The 16,452-nt window shown below is 43.6% G+C and overlaps 1 protein-coding gene across 4 annotated transcripts in view; it reads right to left on the reverse strand.

Moving 5' to 3' along the window:
• Positions 1–16,452, reverse strand: part of Filip1 (filamin A interacting protein 1) — a 195,264-nt gene that overhangs the window by 141,018 nt on the left and 37,794 nt on the right. Inside the window, exon 2 of one of the 4 annotated variants that reach the window (XM_017595468.3) lies at positions 4,373–4,590. The exons of 2 other annotated variants lie outside the window; for them this stretch is intronic. The gene's annotated coding sequence lies outside the window, so the exon portion shown is untranslated. Of the gene's footprint in view, positions 1–4,372; positions 4,591–5,000; positions 14,850–16,452 lie in introns of those variants that run through there. One more of the 4 variants, XM_017595469.3, reaches the window with a different exon arrangement.

The following is a 16,452-nucleotide window of genomic DNA, read 5'->3' on the forward strand; positions in this document are numbered from 1 at the left end:
CTCTCATTCTTGAAGACTTTCCAGCTCAATGGGAATACAGGTGGAAGTGAGCAAGTGTTCAAACGATAGAAAACCAAGTTTAAGGGCAGCGTAATTACTTGCCGAAATATGTAAATAAACCAAACACGTATTCTCAAAGGCACGAAAAGAATGGCATTAGAAACATCTATTAATTATAGGGAGAAGTGGGAGCTGTCTGTTGGGGGCGGGGGTGTTATCTAGTGAATTCTGAATGACCAGCAACATCAAAAAATTTTCTGCCTGTGGTGATACTTGCTGGGAGCAAACAGACACTAAAATTTACATCAGGCAAATTTCTTGCCCACAAGGTGAGCAATATTTAGTATCTGAAGATGCTGTTGGTAAATGCGGTAAACTGTTCTATTTACAGTTAAACAGGGATGGAACCGAAGTAGAAAAATGTTTGTCCCAACCATTCTCTTTCAGTTTCATAAGACCTAAGGACCAACAGGGTTCAAGTCGGAGGACCAAGGGAGCTAATACAGCACTTTTCAGTCATGGGTAATTTTATCCCTCAGGGGATGTAAGCAACGGCTAAAGACCTTTTTGGTTGTCATTAGTAGGGGGTGAATGTACTTGTGCCTAGTGGATTTAAGTCACTGCTATCTGATAAACATCCCACTGTGCTCAGGACAGACTCCCTACAGCATACAATCACACAGTCCAAAAGTCAGCTGTGTGGAGATTACGAAGGCCCATGCAACACTATCACAGCGGTATGGCTGTCTACCAGTTTACGCCTCAGAACATGCTGAGTCAAGGTCTAAAAAAAGTGCTAACATTATAAAGGATGGAGCCTCACAGAATTCTAGACCAGGTATGCGACCTTGTTGTACCAATAAAATTATATTTCTAGTATCAGAAAGGAGACCTTCTGGCACTTAAGACAAGGAAATGCTTCACTGAGGATGAGAACGGTAAGTCTAATCACAAAGAATCACTGGGAAAAAAACTAAATGAAGGCCAGTCTGCAGAACCAGTGACCTGTAATCTTGAGAAAGGTCAGCAAAGAGAGGTGTCACTGGTAGGTCAGTAATCATGTGTGCACTGTAGCAAACAAGTATGCCACTGCTGTGGGGAACATATCCTGAAGAACTGGGAGACAGACAGCTGGACAGAAGCCTTCTGTCAGCCTTTGGGGGAAAGGATACTTGTAACTTTTTCATGGATTTGTCACACATTTTTGTGACAGGAATGATTCCTGGAACCCATATTATTGAGCTGACTCCTCAAGATGTCCTTTGACCTCCACATGCACTCACCTCTCTCTCCTCTCTCTCTCTCTCTCTCTCTCTCTCTCTCTCTCTCTCTCTCTCTCAATCAAGAAACGAAATGGCATGAAAGTGAAAGGCTTCTGAAAAGCAAAAAGGAAGAAAGATATCTACAGAGTGGAGAGACGACCTCCAGAGTGGGAGAGAATCCTTGCGATTGTACAGACGATGGAGAGTTATCTGGAATGAACCAAGAAATCCCAACACTGAGAAATGTCCCATCAGGAAACGGGCAAACTGAACATGGGCAATGAATATTTGAAAAAGCTTTTTTAGCTTTCTCAACCCTCCGTGAAGGCATAGTAAGGGCATAGTGAAACTGCACTGAGAACTCCATTCCAGTGAGAACAGCTGTCATCGAGAATGCACCGAAATGCTAGTGAGGCGGTCCGGGGCAGGGGCGGCTGGGGGCAGAGGATTCCTTGTTCGCTGCTGATTGGATCTATGCTGCTTCAGCTACTGTGGAGAGCCATAGAAAAATTGTTCAGAAAATTCAAAGCAGAGTTATTGTAGAATTCATCTGCCCTGCTCCTGAGTATGTATCCAAAGGAATATAAATCAGCACAGGACAGAAATACTCGAGTACCAGTGTTTACTCAGACAGTATTCATGAAAACCACGACCCGGACTCAGCCTAGATGTTCATCAAGAGAAGAATAAAGCCAATTTCATATTTCTATGTACATCCTGTCCCATCACAGAGATAGATGAAATTATGTCATTTATAGAAAAAGGGATGAAAGTGGAGACCATGTTAGGTGTAATTGGTCACAAAGAGAGATGTTTAATGTTCTGTGTGGAAACTAGATGCCAATATTTAAGTGTATAGAGCATGAAAGTAAAGTGGGAGGGGCACTGAGAGGGGAGGAAGGGGTCTAAAGGATGAAGCAGAGTGATAGAGGGTAATGGAAAAGAAGAATGATAAAGCACTGTGAGTTTTCATTCCTATAGAATCTAGGCTTAACTACAACACACACACACACACACACACACATGCACATCTGCATATATGACATCTGCTTATATAGAAGGAGTAGTGTGTGGTGGGGGAACCAGCAAGAGAAGGGAGCAGACACGGGAGTGGAAAGGGCAAAGACAAGCAAAGTATAATGATATATACAGTATAAGTATCAACACGAGGACCTGGGGAGATGGCTCAGCAGTTAAGGGCACTGGTCCTTCTTCCAGAGATCCTGAGTTCAATTCTTAGCAACCACATGGTGGCTCACAACCATCCATAATGTGATCTAATGTCCTCTTCTGGCATGCAGGTGTACATGCAGATACAGCATTTATATACATTAAATAAATGTTTTAAAAATATCAACATGAAACCTGTCTTTTGTGAACTAGCTTGAATTATTGCTTTGTTGTTGTTACTGTTATTATTGTTATTGTTATTATTACTATTGTAGTCAATGAACTTAGAAGTGAAAAAGTTAAAGCTTCTCTGTACCTCTTGACTCTCACTGAAACGCCAGGTCTTTTCTTCCAGGCACCGTTTGCTCCAGAGGATCGCTCCACCACTGAGCTGTATCTCCAGCCGTGTACACTTTAAACACCTATTTGTAAAACTCCTTTCAGAAGCAAGCCATTGCGCTAACCTGTTTGTTTGTGTTTATCTATTTACTCTGTTTTGCTGGAGGGTGAATCTAGTGCCTTGTGCAGGCTAGGCAAGCGGAACCTCCTACAGAACATACTTAAGGATTTTCTACAACTTAGACGAAGGCCTCATGTAACCAAGACTCTGACTTTTTCTTAGTACAGTTAAAAACCTTTGTAATCATTATACATAAGCATGCTGACCCTGTTTCTTAGTATATATAGTAGATACTATTGTAGAATGGAGTAACAAATGTTGAAACCCAGGAAAGTTGATTCCGATCATCCTGATGTTCCCAGGTTTCTGATTTGGTCCCCACATTGACTGGTAATTATTCTTCATATGCTGTTGAACAAGAATCCAGAAGAAGCTGCAGGTCCCTTTTCCAGGGGAGACACTTCCCAGAGAATCCCTAGGGTTATAACTAGAAACTTATAGCACATCTTGACGTTTGAAGGTTCATCGCTGTTAGAAACATCTTCATTTGTGAATAAAAATCTTGTCCCTGGGACTAAAGAGACCGTTCAGCAGCTAAGAGCACTGACTGGTCTTTGAGAGAAGTGTAGTTTGTTTCACAACAGCCACATGACTCTCTCAGTGGCTTGTGACTTCAGGTCTAGGGAACCCGACACCCTCTACTGATGTCTGCCCAACTGAGCGCAGAACCCCGCCCCCAGCACATTATTTTAAAAAACAAAATGTTTTTTTTTAATTTATACACTAACGATGCATCCTGACACATGCAGCTTTCATATATATTAATGGTAAGGGATGCTCTGAGATTGACTGAAAAACAACAGGAAGCAGACTTGGCAAAGAGGAAACAAGGCGCAAGCACGGGGTTGCACGGAAGGTGGCCTAAACAGCCTGACTGAGAAGCCACCGTGGAGAAGGGGAAAAAGACTTCCCATGGAGGCGGGTGGGACTCATCCTAAGAGCAGAAGACCAGGGATTCAAGTTGATCTCTGACCCCATAGTGCAATGTGCAAGAAACTCAGCCCAAAGCAAAAAAATTCCCACCGCACGCATCACCATGTGATTATATACCTGAGATAATACAAAATACAGACATGGGGATAGCATAGATAAGCTATCTAAAGGAAAGGGACAGAGAAATGAGACCAATGGCTGAAATTAGAGCAGTCACTGTAGAAAGAAGGCACAGGTTACAGCTCCACCAGTAGGTACTTGAAACTGCTGATCTCGCCACAGGAAGCCTACTGACACTGCCTGGCCTTTGTGTGTTTGTAAGAAAGGTTACTTTGTAAATTAGATACCCAGACAAGAGTTAATAACAGGATGGAACAAGTATAACAATATATTATAATAAAAGTCATGTCAACTTGTTCTTTGTCCCTCTGTCTCTCTCTGTCTCTGTCTGTGTGTCTCTCTCCCTTTGGAAACTTACCTCTCTGCCCTTCACCAGTCCTGTGCATTGCTAAGAAATTAATGGTTACTTGAACACAGCACCACGTACCTAACAGTTGATCTTATACCAGAGATGGCTACTGATGATGACGCAGCAGGAAGTGAATCCAGCCTGGCTGATCCACATCCCCAGGCAGGACAAAGCTGGGAGGTCCAGGATGTCACACCACTCCGAACAGCACTGCACCATTTCACACGCAGGAGGTGTGCACTTCTGAAACTTTCTAGGTATTATTTTCAGGTAGCATTGTGTGAGGTACCAAGTGCCTGGAAGCCAAAAAAGCCAACTGGTACTCATGAGGTACACAACTGCCCTTCATCTAGCAGTCACCGGCTAAAGCACACAGAATTGTGGGTAGTATTTGGCCTCAGTCCTCACTGAGAGAAAGGTAAAAAGATCTCAGGCTAGCAAGATGGCTCAGTGAGTAGAGCTGCTTGCCATTCATGCCTGGCTACTCAAGTTCAATTTCTGGATTCCACATAAAGGTGGAAGGGGAGGACCAACTCCTCAAAATTTTTCCTCTGACCTGCACGTGTGGCAAACACACACACACACATACACACACACACACACACACACACACACACACACACACACACACACACCAGGCATGCCCACATAATAGTAAATCAGTGTTGTGAAAAAGCACATTTGGAAAAACAAAGCGGGCACACACCGCTACTCATCTCAGCCGCAGGATCAGACAGCAAACAGCAGGCTTGCCCTCACGAGGTCCAGCTGCAGGCAAGGCTCTTCCCAAAGCAGGACTGCCCCAGAGGGAAGCAGGATGTGAGCGCATGGGACTCAAGGGAGATGCTGCCTCCATCTCTGCTCTGCACCAGCCCGCTAACTGTCAAGCATCTGGGGATCACGCACCTCCCTGTGGGAGGGACTCCACTTTGGAGCACATCCACCCCATATGACACTCTGTAATGTGGGCTGTCAGCTTAGGCTTGGACCATAGCGTCACTCAGGAAACAAGAGGCTACCATGATGCACTTGCCGCTTCAGCCTGCTGAGCCTGCTTCAAAACTCCAGCCCAGTAAATCAACCTGGTAAAGTCACCAAAACAACTGAGTGAGAAGTATGCTGGCTTTTTTGAAAATAAAAGGCTTTACATCTGCCAGATTTGAGAACAATAGGAGGAAAAAGAAAACAATGTGCTCTCAGAAGCATTTCGTGTGTGTGTGTGTGTGTGTGTGTGTGTGTGTGTGTGTGCACTCTCTTATTTTTCAGAATGGAAATGCACTTATTTTCCTTCTGACTGCAAGCATATTGTCACCTATTGTCGAACCGTATTTTTCAGGAAGCCTGTCCCAGTTGAATTTCCCACCATCAATATATAGCGTCTGTTTCCTACTTCCACTAATGTCAGAATTTTTTCGGTCCCTTGTTAATGTGCTGGCTGAGATCATAACAAATTCTTTTAATTTGAAGTTTTTATTCCCAGGAAGGTTAAACGGTCTTCCAAGGGCTTATTGGAATTGTCATTTATCCATTTCTCTATAATGGCGTTTGCTTTACTTAAAGGAGCTCCTTGTTTTAAAGACATTGGTCTTCGTCACTAAATCACAAATTGCTATTTAAAGTTTAAACTTTGTTCATAAAGGTTGTTTGTATTTTTGTTTCGTTTGTTTTCAATGAGACAGGGCTGCAATAACACTAAACCGGCCTTGAATTCAGTAAGTAGCTGAGACTGGCCTTGAAGTCCTGATCCTCTGGCTTCTCTCCCAAAGCGTCGGGCTTATGGGTATCTGTGCCCATGTCCTGCTCTGTTGGTATTTTGGGTGTTTGTTTTTATTTTCCTGATCAAGAGTTTTCCCCATTTTTTACAGAGTCAAACTCATTTGACTGTTTTGTTTCACAGGGTTTTTTTAAAAAACCTTTTGCTTTACAAATAATTATGTGGGGGCATGTTGGCATGTGCACATGTGCCACAGAGTGTATTGGAGGTTAGAGGTCAACACGGAGGACTTGGTTCTTTCCTTCCACCATGACTGGATCCAACTCAGTTCGTCAGGACTGGCACCAAGGCCCTTTGCCCACTGGGCCATGGTCACTGGCCCACCTTCCTGGAGTGTTTGTTTGTTCTGGATTAGGAAGGTCTTCCACGGTCATCTGTCTGCGTCTATGTACACGTTTGAGGAACTTAAATTTTTTTTAAAACTTAAATTTCTGGTCTATCTAATATGTATTTTGAGTATGATGTAGAAACTTAATTTCTCTTCTCCAGAGTCATTTCAACGCTGTTGGTTAAATGACAATACCACTTCGGGTTTGATATGTCTCTGCCCTCCAATACTAAAACCATACATGGCCAGGTTTGGATTATTTGGGGTTGATTTTTACTTTCTATTCTTTTCCCCCTTGATCTCCTTATCTGATGTAAGCTGATTTCGATACCACTATGAAAGTGTGTCTAACTTGTGTGGTTCCAATTTAAGGTTCATTTTATTATTACATGTATAATACTACATGTATATTAAGGCTCATTATATTACATGTATATCTGTGTGTGCACGGGTGCACACAGAGGCCAGGAGAGAGCTCAGATATCCTAAAGCTGGAGCTACAGGCAGTCGTCAGCCACACAAAGAAAAGGGTGCTGGAAACGGAGCCAGGGTCCTCTGCACGAGCAGCAAGCTTCCTCGCTGAGCCGTCTCTCCAGCCCTTCAACTTGTATTTTAATATGTGGTGAGGCAACACTTTCAACTTGTGCTTCGAAACACTTCTGGCTGCTTGTGGGGTTTATTGGCTCAGCAGCAGCTGGGTACTTGGAGGATTCAATACATGTAAGCATTTTTGTTAAAGTGCACAAACTTATAAAAGGCCCAAAGCAAACACTTTTGTAGGATGCCTTCTGCTCCCCTTCTCAAACATGGTGAGAGTGCTCACTGTTCTGAAGTGGGAATGGTATGGATTAGGAATTTTCCAGGCCACAAATGCATATTTTCTGGGCTCATTAAACCCACTACAGTCTAAAGTGTGATGAAATGTGTGTGTGTGTGTATGTGTGTGTGTGTGTGTGTGTGTGTGTGTGTGTGTGTGTGTGCAATAGACTCTCTTCATGATATTTTTAAGACATTAAAATTATCACATAGAGGAAAAAGTGCAACTTCCCAACTCCACATGTATCGAGCTACGGCGGACCTGTCCCAGCATCCCTGGTAGCGGCAACTTTCAGTCACGTTAATTTCTGCTGTGTTCCCTTAGGCCCTATTTATCCAGCCCTATTTCCCTCTCGACCTCAGCATTCCCAATTGACCACAGCAAGAATCAATTTACCGCATGCATCCCTGACACCCCCAAGTGTAAGTGGTCTGGTCACATGACAGTGAGGCTGTGTTGCTGTCAGCTCTGTCCCTGTGAGCGAGTACAGACCGTGCAATATTGACATAGCATCTCAACCTGTTTGCTGTCTGGTGCTTTGACGCTTGGATCCTGTGTTCTGTCATGCTCCCAGCTCAGCATCAGCCTAGCCCCCTCTCTGGCTACAGGAGACTGACTGGGCCCCAGGACTTGTTCTTCAACATGAGTGGATGCAGAGACCTCCCTCTAGGGTCACTTGCTTCCACATAGCCCAAATCCTTTTAAATCTCACAGTAATCGAGCCAGCACTGTGGAGAGTGTCTAGAAACAGAAATTGGAACGATAATATATTCCAGCCAGGCATCCAACTGTAGGATCACCGTCTTTCATTAGCACTATGTGGGAAACAAGAGCTCTGTCTTTTGTCTAATTTGTTTCTCGAATGGACACAATTCTTCAGTTCTTGAGAAACCACAAGCCACTTTCATCTGGCTGCTCCCAGCCCTTGTCCTTTCTTCTCATTGAGCTCAGAGGTCCACGTGCTCGTCTTGGAAAGAGTCCATCCCAGTACATCACCAGGAACACATGCGCGCACTGGGACTTTATTCCCCGGGAGCCGGGAATCCTGATGCACATTCCGGCATCGCTAAAATCTGGAGGAAGTGATGCAAGGGGGAAAAAAAAGCTGTGGCAAAGAAGATGAAATCAAACAAGTCCACTCAACATGTCCTCCGGGAGCGACACGGGGAGCATCCACACGGGTGGGGAAACTCCGCGGTATTCATCTGGAACTGTCAGCAAGGACATTCATTAAATGGCAGCTGTTGCTTCACCACTTGTAGGGGAGTGGAGCAATCCTAACTCCAAAATAGATTTCTGAGGATGAGAGCGTTTCCAGCTAATGACTGCAGGAGAAGCCTGGTTGTGGGATTCTCCTTTTTTTTTTTTTTTTTTTTTTTTTTCTCATGAGCTTGTGGGAAAAGAATGAGGAGCAAACAGTTGTTGTGAAGCCTATAGATGGTTGAGTTTTGGACTGTGGTATGCAGGTACGACAAACAACATTCTAGCTTGCTACCGGAAGTGCATCTGTGCCTTGGGAGTCAGAGTGATGGCTCGCCCCCTCTCACCTGGTAACATCCGCTGCTCAGGCAGTGCTGGCGGATTTTAGGTTACTGTTTAGAAAAAACATTGCTATGATGTCTAGAGGTGGGAAGCAGGAAAAACACCCATAGTTCGTTTTCTCTCTCTCTCTCTCTCTCTCTCTCTCTCTCTCTCTCTCTCTCTCTCTCTCTCTCTCTCTCTCTCTCTCCTGTTGTGGGGTGGCAAAGATGTGGAGCCTGTTAATAATAAAAACTGGTTGAGAATATTTGCTTTCTCGAGTTCCTGGTATTTAATGACTTAACAAACACTGTTCAGCACTACTTGTAGATGATTCTAAAGGCAGTCTTAAGTCATAATTGGAACTATCTTATTGCACTGTTTCAGTTTGCATTTATTTATTACAAAGTGATCACAATAGTCTCTCGCTTCCTATTTTGTTTCTATTGTTTAGAGAAATCTATAGCACAATGTGTGTCGTTGATTTTTATCTTAAGAAAGGTTCACTTAATAGGCTAGTGATAAATTTCCTTACAGGTATTCAAGGGCCTGTTCTGTGGAACTTGAAAGTTGTAGAATGTACCACATACAGAATTTTATAGGTACTGCCTAAAAATGTAGATTTTTTAAAAGTTCTTCCGACTGCACTGACCCACTGACCAGCCTCACACGAGGGAACAGTGTGCTTCCCATGCTCCATTGCTGCTGTGGAGTATAACTGATTAATCCCTTCCTGGTGCTGTGGATCCTGTTTGAGAAGCTGGGGTGTGGTGTGAACGCATAGACCAAGGACTTACAGGAAGAATGAAAGGGACAAACCGGACTTACAGAGCAAAGAAATGTCAAGGGATCTAAAACAGGAGTAGAATTTGTGGTTAGAATGACCGGAACAGTAAAAGAACCCGTTCCCAGCAGAAAGGCATAAGGTATTATACAGACCACAAGGGAAGAAAAGGCTGGACTTAGGGAGCAAAGTCACTGGACGAAGTCTTGAGGGCAGTAGGGTTCCTCCAACCAGATTACTCATTGGGAAAAGAGAAGGCAAGGCACAATCCTAGTCCCTAGTCAAGCAAAAACCCAGGAGTGAGCGCTCATGGCACCAAAGCCAGCTGCCACCAGACTCATGCCGAAACAAGGAGCAGCTGCTGTTCAACACCTTATACCCTCAGAGCAGCTCCAAAATAGCAGAGTGATTAAGAGTGGATGAGCACGGACTGGGAGCGCCTGGACTCATTTCAGACGGGCCACCTGCTTGCTGTGGGGAGGGAGGCAGCCTCAGTTCCCTCAGCCTCCCAATCTGTCAAGTCATCATATATGAGTACCTATCTCATACACCCATTTCACAGAAAATGTCAATAATTGCTAAGCCGCTATAACGTTTATGAGACCTGTGTGATAGAGATGAATACATGAGGACGTGAGGCCTCACATTCAGGTCCTTGTTCTGGACCTAGTTTACATCTGTGCCACTTCTATAGAACCGAAGTGCAATCACAAAAAGACAAATCAGGAAGCGGTCACTGATCACGAGTTGAGACTCTAAGAGATAAATCCACATATGATCCTGGGATCCACTGACCTCAGACAGAAATGCAGCCACTAGGAGGTGTGGGAAGAGCCCACTACCAAGCACTGGGCAGGGGCTGTTCCCAACCCAATGCTACCTTCAGAGGACTTGGGAACTTAATCTACGAATACAAGTTATAGTCACATGAAAGTCCCCACATAGGCCAACTTGGATCAGAATCTCTGGAGCTATGGGCACTTACATGTTTCAAGTACTCGCACGAGAACTGGATTCATAGAATTTCATTACCATTGCATAACAAACAGAATGTAACATGTAAAATGTCCTACATGGACTCCTGTGTTTGAACACTTGGTCTCCAGATGGTAGTGCTGTCTTGGGAGACTGGAACCTTTGAGGTTGTGGCCTCACTGGCAGAAGTGGGTTGCTGCAACTGGACCCTGTAGGTGGTATCTACTTTTGGTTTCCAGACTGAGGGCACAGATACCTAATCTACCATGTTAAAAGCTCTGAAGGCCACAGACCAAGCCTCTGGCTACCATGCCTTCCTGGCCATGACAGACTGTCCCTTCAGAAACTATGAACCAGAGAAAATCTCTCCTCTCCTAAGTTGCTTCTGTGGATATTTCATCATAGTGCCAGAAGCATCGCTAATACCAGAGTGCTAAGAACCGCCCCACTGGATGGTGGGATGGTTTCCACTTGAAGCGAGTCTACAGGTGTCCAAGCTCTTCTGTATCCTGGGAGAGATGGCCCCAGAAGCAAATCTACAAAATCATTAGAGGCATAAAACTCACAGCCCCCATTTCTGCTTGCCGTCAGACAGGCACAGAAGTATCAAGAGAATTAGCAAATCTTACAGAGATCTCAATAACTCTTAAGTGTGATAAATTGTTAATATCTCCCACTTAAGAGGCATTCATTAAAGACCAGTGTGGAAAGTATCAGTCAGTCTTGTTGCCAAGAGAGCTTTAGAATAATTGAGTGAGGTAGGGAGAAGATTCCGGAAGTCAACCAGTCAAGTCCTTTGTCACCAAAGGAGAGAACACTTAAGGATTTTCCTCCCTTTGACAGTGTGATCTTTTAACTTAAAGGCAGAAGAAGAATAGGGGGGAAATTCTGAATTTGTTACAAGGGGATCTACAAATGAAGCAGAAAGCCTTGATGGTAAAAAGGAAACTCTCTGCCTTAATTTTTCCCCATCACCATGTATGAAACAGGTCTATGCCACACACACGCACACGCACACACACACACACATCAGCTTTGCTTGAGGAAGATGTTCATCCTGTAGCCACAGTGCAAGTCCTATGCATTAGCCAAGTGCATAATAGTGAGTGGGTGTTGGGAGGAGGGACGAGGCTGTGCTAACCTGGTGGCCAAGGCACTGCTTTCAACTTAGAGCATCTCTCGGAAGGGAGAACTTAGTTCTATTATGCATCTTCATTCTGTATGAAACATTCTCTTTGGGAGAACTGTTTGATTCACTGGGAAAATAAAGTATTTACAGACTCTGGCATAAGAAAAAGCATTCTATACGCTCCATTTAAAATTTATTAGCAATGTGGGGAGAGGGCTCAGTGGTTAAGAGCCCTTGCTACTCTTAACAGAGGATCTGAATTTAGTTCTCAGTACACACACATTGGGCTGCTCACAACTGCCTGAAACTCCAGTCCTGGGATTCCAACCACTGTGGCTTTCGTGGGCACCTGCAGTCTTATGAACATACCCACACATGGGAGTGAATATGCATATATACATAAATCAAAATAATAAAAATAAATATAATATTAAAACTCCCTTCCTTTCAAACTGTTTTCCTTTACTTCAGACAATCCAGAAGTTAAATGTCAACAGAGGAAACTAAAAATTTCCCAATTATTTCTGAATGGTTAGAACTTAGCATCATGTAACTCTTGAATTATGAAGATAAAAGGCTGAAAAGAAGTACCTGGTAAAATGTCTTGGCAGAGCTTCACAATAGCCATGCACTGGCTGCAGAGCCAGAGGTAATTAAGTATGTTAGCCAGAACTCGGGAAGCTGAGAATCATTAACTCAAGGCCAGCCTGGGCTACATAGTGAGATCTTGTCTCAAATAACACAAAATTTGACAACTTTCAGGTAGTTGTTCTTTTTTTTTTTTTTTTTTTTTCCGGAGCTGGCGACTGAACCCAGGGCCTTGCACTCGCTAGGCAAGTGCTCTACCGCTGAGCTAAATCCCCAACTCAGGTAGTTGTTCTTAAGCTATGGCAGACTCTCTGATCCTTTCTGCTTGGCTTTGATGGGACAACTTCCTGCCAGTTGACAGAAACCAAACTGTCCTGGGAGAGAAAATCAGTGACTAAGACTTGCTTCTCCTGAACTCTGTGCCCAGGTCTTCCACTTCTTCCTGCGTTATTAGACTTCATTAGCCTTTCAAGCTTTTAGTTCAGCTGTGGGAGCTCTGGAAAAGGCCCTTCAGTCTGTTTATCCTCTGCCCTTGGTGAACCTTCTACAACTACAAGGGCAGCAAAGCCCTTCAGTGTTGAGTTCTATAGTCTCCTAAACACGGCACAGGGGTTGCTCCTTGAGAAACTTCCTACATTTCAAAAAGGTGGCTGAACTAAGGCATAAAAGTGGATGAATCACCTGACTTTGAATTTTATATCTACCACTGGGCAAGTTACTCAGCATGTATGAATTTCATTCCCTAATCTATGAGATTAGGGATTTAAAAAAAGGTAGATCATTTTTTCTAGTATGTTTGAGGCCCTGAGTTCAAATTCTAACACTTAAAAAAAATTGAGGGTGGAGTCATAGAGCTTCTCTGAGGAGCACATGAAACCAGTCACATGGTATGCTTGGCATAATGCTTGCACAAATTGCTCTCAAGTGTACACTGGCTGTTATTATCACTATTCGCATATATCACACATGGTCACATGTAAATGGTGATACACACAGCTACTGTTGTCATTATATTATGAATCAGATCACTCTGCAAAACTTGGGGCTTGAGTGCCCCAGTAACTGATGAAACCCCTGGTGAGCTGGGCAATGATCTGTTGAATGGGCAGAGAGTTGAAGGTGAGAATGTCTTACCAAGGTTGGGGCATCACCTGAGGAGTGACTACCACGAACCCAACTAGCTTAAAGAGCAGAGCAGAGCAGGCTGTGAGTAAAGCATCTGGTTTGGTGGTGCCCAACAGAGCAGAGGATGTCCAAAAGGGCAGCGTGTGAAAACCAAGCTTCCATGATCCAAATACCAGGCTGCCCTTCAAGCACGAGTCCCTTCCTGAACAGTCAAGGAAGCTCAGAGAGCCTTGAACACCTCTCAGCTGGCACAGCTTGCTGGCTCTCCCCATTGAGCAGACCATCTTTGTTTTCATTCGAATTTCATTGTTGTCACAGTAACTGCAGGCTCCAGACACAGACCCGGGTGTCATTTCCTCATGCGCCTCTACTGCTGCACTGAAATAGCATTATGAACTCAGCAATGCCTCTTCCCTTCCTGTTGTTCTGTAGCACTCCAGCCCGGGCAGAAAGCTCTAAAACGAGTTACTCGAGGCATAAGTATATTAAAGAAAAAGAAAGTTAATTTATCCCTATTACTATGTTGCCTGTGACTCATGTACGTCTGCGTGTGTAGGGGGGAGATTATTTTTGCAAAACTCTTACAGACAAACAAGACAAGTTGGCAATAACTTGATTGTCTTGGTGACGTCATAAGTCTACTGTTTTCAATCAAATCATCTTCTGATCTCAGATCCTCAGAATGGAAGATGTTTTAAGCATGCGTTCCCCTCTCCCTCCTATGTCCGAGTCATGTCTTTCCTATGCATTTTCTTTAGGAAAGTAAGGAATGGATAATTCATTTATTTGAGGCGCCTGGAAGACTGCAGCTACAATGATGACAAAAGAGAAAGAGCTATTCCTAAGTGCAGACTCTTAAGGTCCTCGGCCACAGTGTAACGAGCATGGTTTTCCCCACGTTTAAGACAAAGCAGTAGGAAGCAGCATTTAAGCAAGGAACTCAGACTGGAAAAATCCTTAAACCTTGAGTGCTCAATTGAAGTCAAATTACTTGGGATCAATTCTGTCCTAGCTTTAAAATATCCTTTGGTTTGTCCTCCACAGGCCCCCAGAAACACATAAATCACCCAGTCTTACACACTGACACCATTTCCCAAAAAAGGACAAGCAAACACAAACTTACGCCATGCTTCCGTGTTGCTGTGGCTTAAACGAAGCCCGCAGGGGTGGGGGACACAGGGACACTAGCAAAGTCTCATGACTTCATTCCTCTGCCCAGAGTTTCTCAAGTTGTCCATCGGATGTTAAACCATAAAACTACTCACTTCAAGGCTGACTTTCCTCCTGAGTTCTGCCACAACAGGATGCCTGGCCTTTGAAATTCAACTGCTCCAGCTACTTACTACCAGAGAAACTTGTATTCTGCCAACCACCTTTCCCTTTTCTTGTTAGGGAAAGAGTGATATTGACCATTTAAGGAAAAATAATATAACTTGGTTTGCTTTCCTGAGTCCTTATATTTTGGCCTCAGAACCTCTGCGGTGTATTTGCAAAACCAAGAAAAGGGCTTTCTCCCCTAACCCCCATCCCCCACCTCACCTATCTATATGTTTGTCTTCCACCCCACTTCGTTCTTTCCTTCATCACACCAGGTTTTCACTGGAGAGCAATGCCACATCTTCAGTACAGACTTGGCCGGCCAACTAGGGAGCTGGAATAGAATCGGCAAATCTAAACCATAGATATCTAACGAAGTTTACTGCTACTCTCTCCACTTAGAAACTCACCCCCGGTAGGAGTACTTCATATATTTCTGTTAAATTGGGTGCATACAATGTACCGTGTATGCGCAAACATCTTTGTATTATGACATCACTTCTGTTTGTCCTGTGGTAGATTTTCTTGTCATGTTTAAGACTGACTAGAGTTAAGAGCTCTGAGTAGCAAGGATTCATTTTGACTTGGTAAGGTCTAAGTTAGCCTGAGGCGACCTTTCTTGGTTTGTTTTTTTTTTTTAACTGTTGTTGATTTGTTTGTTTTTTGATTTACTTGTTATTAGGTTAGTGAAACAAAACAAAACATCTAAGGCAAGAAATAAAGAATAATAAATTTAATATCATTCCACCCCATGGAAGTCTTCCCTGCTATGCATTACCCGGCGTAGCTGGCTGTGGAAGAGACAGCCAAGCCCTAAGTATAAAGACATTTTATCTCCAAGTGCAAATATAGAAACAAGAACAGTCTATCCTGTGGGTGATTTCTTAACCTTTTTAGTAAAGCTTCTAGAAGACACAAGACTGCCGAGTGATAACAGGGGTGGGGGTGGGGTGGGGGTTGCAGCATAAATTCCATCTGGAATTATTGGCTGCTCTTCAAATTGTGTCTGCTTAGGGCGCCCAGCAGCAGAGAATGTCCCAACCCAGATTCCAATGTAAAGAATGAGTTCTCCTGCCCTTCTTAACGATGGGGAGCTTCGGTTTACAAGCTATCAGAGAACTAGGATTAAAATAATTACACTTAAAATGTGACAGTAAAGGTGAGACTAGATTCATTGGGCAACCTATCAGACACATACCTACAGTATTAGCTGCTCAATCCTCTCACAGCACTATGAAGACAAAGCACTGTAACTCTCAGGTAAGAAAACCGGAGCACAGGGAACCTGACCAAGGCCAAAGCGAGCTGAAATCTGAGCCCAGGTCACCAGGCTTGCTGTTCCTGACTCCCCTTCCAGGACGGGCTCCTTACTATTAGATCTTTAATCAGACTCAAGACAGCAAAAATTATTTCATTACCTTACCTTTTATTCTGTTAGCGTGTATTAAAATATTGCATAAATTAATTTATAATGTACATTTTATATCACTTTTCTAAGTTGTTAATTTTTCTGTTAATCATTCTTGTTAAAGTAGACATTAGCCTAAGCTTGCTTACTGGTCCCATCCCTTTCTATTTAAAAGCACAAAGTGTGGATTAAACTCTATAATACTCTTAAGTCTGAGGCATCTATTGTCCTATTGTTATCTTTTTTTCAATGCTCATCTGTAGGCTGGAGAGAAGACCCGTGGTTACGGGGACTCCCTGACTGTGTGGAGTTCAGTTCCCAGCACTCAACAGTTAAGGTGAACAGCTAAGAGTTGCAGGGAATGAAGTGCCCTCTTCTGGTATCCTCGGGCAGCA

This window comes from Rattus norvegicus, chromosome 8 (assembly GCF_036323735.1).
Source record: "Rattus norvegicus strain BN/NHsdMcwi chromosome 8, GRCr8, whole genome shotgun sequence".
NCBI lineage: Eukaryota > Metazoa > Chordata > Mammalia > Rodentia > Muridae > Rattus > Rattus norvegicus.